Source organism: Phocoena phocoena, chromosome 11 (assembly GCF_963924675.1).
Source record: "Phocoena phocoena chromosome 11, mPhoPho1.1, whole genome shotgun sequence".
NCBI lineage: Eukaryota > Metazoa > Chordata > Mammalia > Artiodactyla > Phocoenidae > Phocoena > Phocoena phocoena.
Window position 1 is genome coordinate 7,797,252 of NC_089229.1, and position 2,656 is coordinate 7,799,907.

The 2,656-nt window shown below is 40.5% G+C and overlaps 1 non-coding gene across 1 annotated transcript; it reads left to right on the top strand.

The window, feature by feature from the left end:
* The first annotated feature begins 1,196 nt into the window (after positions 1-1,196).
* Positions 1,197-1,299, top strand: LOC136131705 (U6 spliceosomal RNA). Its single transcript, XR_010656431.1, has one exon. It is a non-coding gene; the product is annotated as a U6 spliceosomal RNA (small nuclear RNA).
* The last annotated feature ends 1,357 nt before the right edge of the window (positions 1,300-2,656 follow it).

The following is a 2,656-nucleotide window of genomic DNA, read 5'->3' on the forward strand; positions in this document are numbered from 1 at the left end:
TTACTCTGATACCAAAACCAGACAAAGACATCACAAGGAAAGAAAACAACAGACCAACATCCCTTACAAATTTAGACACAAAAATCCTGAACAAAATACTAGCAAAATGAATCCAACAATATATAAAAAGGAAAAAATGAATATGTGTGTATCACTGAGTCACTTTGCTGTACAGCAGAAATTGGTACAACATTGTAAATCAACTATACTTCAATAAAAAAATAACAAAAACATATAAAAAGAATTATACCATGGTATATAATTATACCATTACATCATGAACAAGTGGGATTTATCCCAGGAATACAAGGTTGGTTTAATATCTTATGCAGAAAAAAATTAACATGTGGAGCTTGAGACTGCTATCCTTAGAAATGCCTGCTTGCAAGGTTGGCCCTTGGCTGGCATCTGGGAATGTGAATTTAAGGACTGGTAAGAGTAGCTCACTATGCCTACACTATTTATACAAATCATGTGGTTTTTGCTAAATACCTGCTTTCCTTCTGGGAGTCTGGAATTTTGATACATGCTAGACAAAGGATGCCTATATGACCAGCCTTTATTAAAAACCCTGGACACTGAATTTCAAATGAGCTTCCGTGGTAGACAATATTTCACATGTTGTCAGGACTTGTTGGAGGGATTAGGCGTGTCCTATGTTGACTCCTCTGGGAGAGCACTCTGGAAGCTTGTGTTGGTTTCCTCTGGACTTTGCCCCTTGTGCAGTTTCTCTTTGCTGATTTTGCTCTGTGTCCTTTCACTATATAATAAAACTTATCTGTGAGTATGACTACATACTGAATCCTATGAGTCCTTCTTATGAATCATTGATACTGAAGATGGTCTTGGGGGTTTGAAAATCAATTAACGTAATACATCACATCCATAGAATAAAGGACAAAGACCATCTGATCATCTCAAAAGATGCAGAAAAAAGCATCTGACAAAATCCAACAGTTTCATAATAAAAATACTTAGCAAACTAAGAATCGAAGGGAGTTTCTGCAGCCTAGTAAAGGGAATATATGAAAAACCCATAATTAAAATCAAACTTAATGGTGAAAGACTGAATGACATCCCCCTAAGATCAAGAGCAAGACAAGGATGTCCACTGTCATCACTCCTATTAAACGTTGTTTTGGAGGTTCTAGCTAGGGTAATCAGACAAGAAAAAGAAAGAAAAGTCATCCAGCTACTCGCTTCAGCAGCACATATACTAAAATTGGAGCGATACAGAGAAGATTAGTATGACCCCTGCACAAGGATGACACACAAATTCGTGAAACGTTCCATATATATATATTTTTTGGCCATGCCCTCGGCAGTGAAAGCATGGAATCCTAACCACTGGATCACCAGGGAATTCCCAAAGCATTCCATATTTTTTTTTTTTTTTTTTTTGCGGTATGTGGGCCTCTCACTGTTGTGGCCTCTCCCGTTGCGGAGCACAGCCTCCGGATGCGCAGGCTCAGCGGCCATGGCTCACGGGCCCAGCCGCTCCGCGGCATGTGGGATCTTCCCGGACCAGGGCACGAACCCGTGTCCCCTGCATCGGCAGGCGGACTCTCAACCACTGCGCCACCAGGGAAGCCCGCATTCCATATTTTTAATTATTAGAGAAATGCAAATCAAAACTACAATGAGGTACCACCTCACACTGGTCAGAATGGCCATCATTAAAAAAATCTACAAATAACAAATGCTGAAGAGGGTGTGGAAAAAAGGGAACCCTCCTACATTGTTAGTGGGAACGCAAATTGATGCAGCCACTCTGGAAAACAGTATGGAGGTTCCTCAAAAAACTAAAAATAGAGTTGCCATATGATCCAGCAATCCCACTCCTGGGCATGTATCCGGAGAAAACTCTACTTCAAAAAGATACGTGCAGGGCTTCCCTGGTGGCGCAGTGGTTGAGAGTCCGCCTGCCGATGCAAGGGACACGGGTTAATGCCCCCGTCTGGGAAGATCACATATGCCACGGAGCGGCTGGGCCCGTGAGCCATGGCCGCTGAGCCTGTGCGTCCGGAGCCTGTGCTCTGCAATGGGAGAGGCCACAACAGTGAGAGGCCCGCGTACCGCAAAAAAAAAAAAAAAGAAAGAAAGAAAAAAAAGATACGTGCACGCCTATGTTCATAGCAGCACTATTCACAATAGCCAAGACATGGAAACAACCTAAATGTCCATTGACAGATGAATGGATAAAGAAAATATGGTACATATATACAATGGAATACTACTCAACCATAAAAAAAATGAAATAATGCCATTTACAGCAACACAGATGGACCTAGAGATTATGATACTAAGCAAAGTAAGTCAAAAAGAGAAAGACAAATACCATATAATATCACTTATACGTGGAATCTAAAATATGACACAAATGAACTTATCTACGTAACAGAAACAGATTCACAGACATTGAGAACAGACTTGTGGTTGCCAAAGTGGGGGGTGGGGGAGGGATAGACTGGGAATTTGGGATTAGCAGATGCAAACTATTATATATAGAATAGATAAACAACAAGGTACTACTGTATAGCACAGGGAACTATATTCAATATCTTGTGATAAACCATAATGGAACAGAATATGAAAAAGAATATATATATGTATAACTGAATCACTTTGCTGTACAGCAGAAATTAACACATTGTAA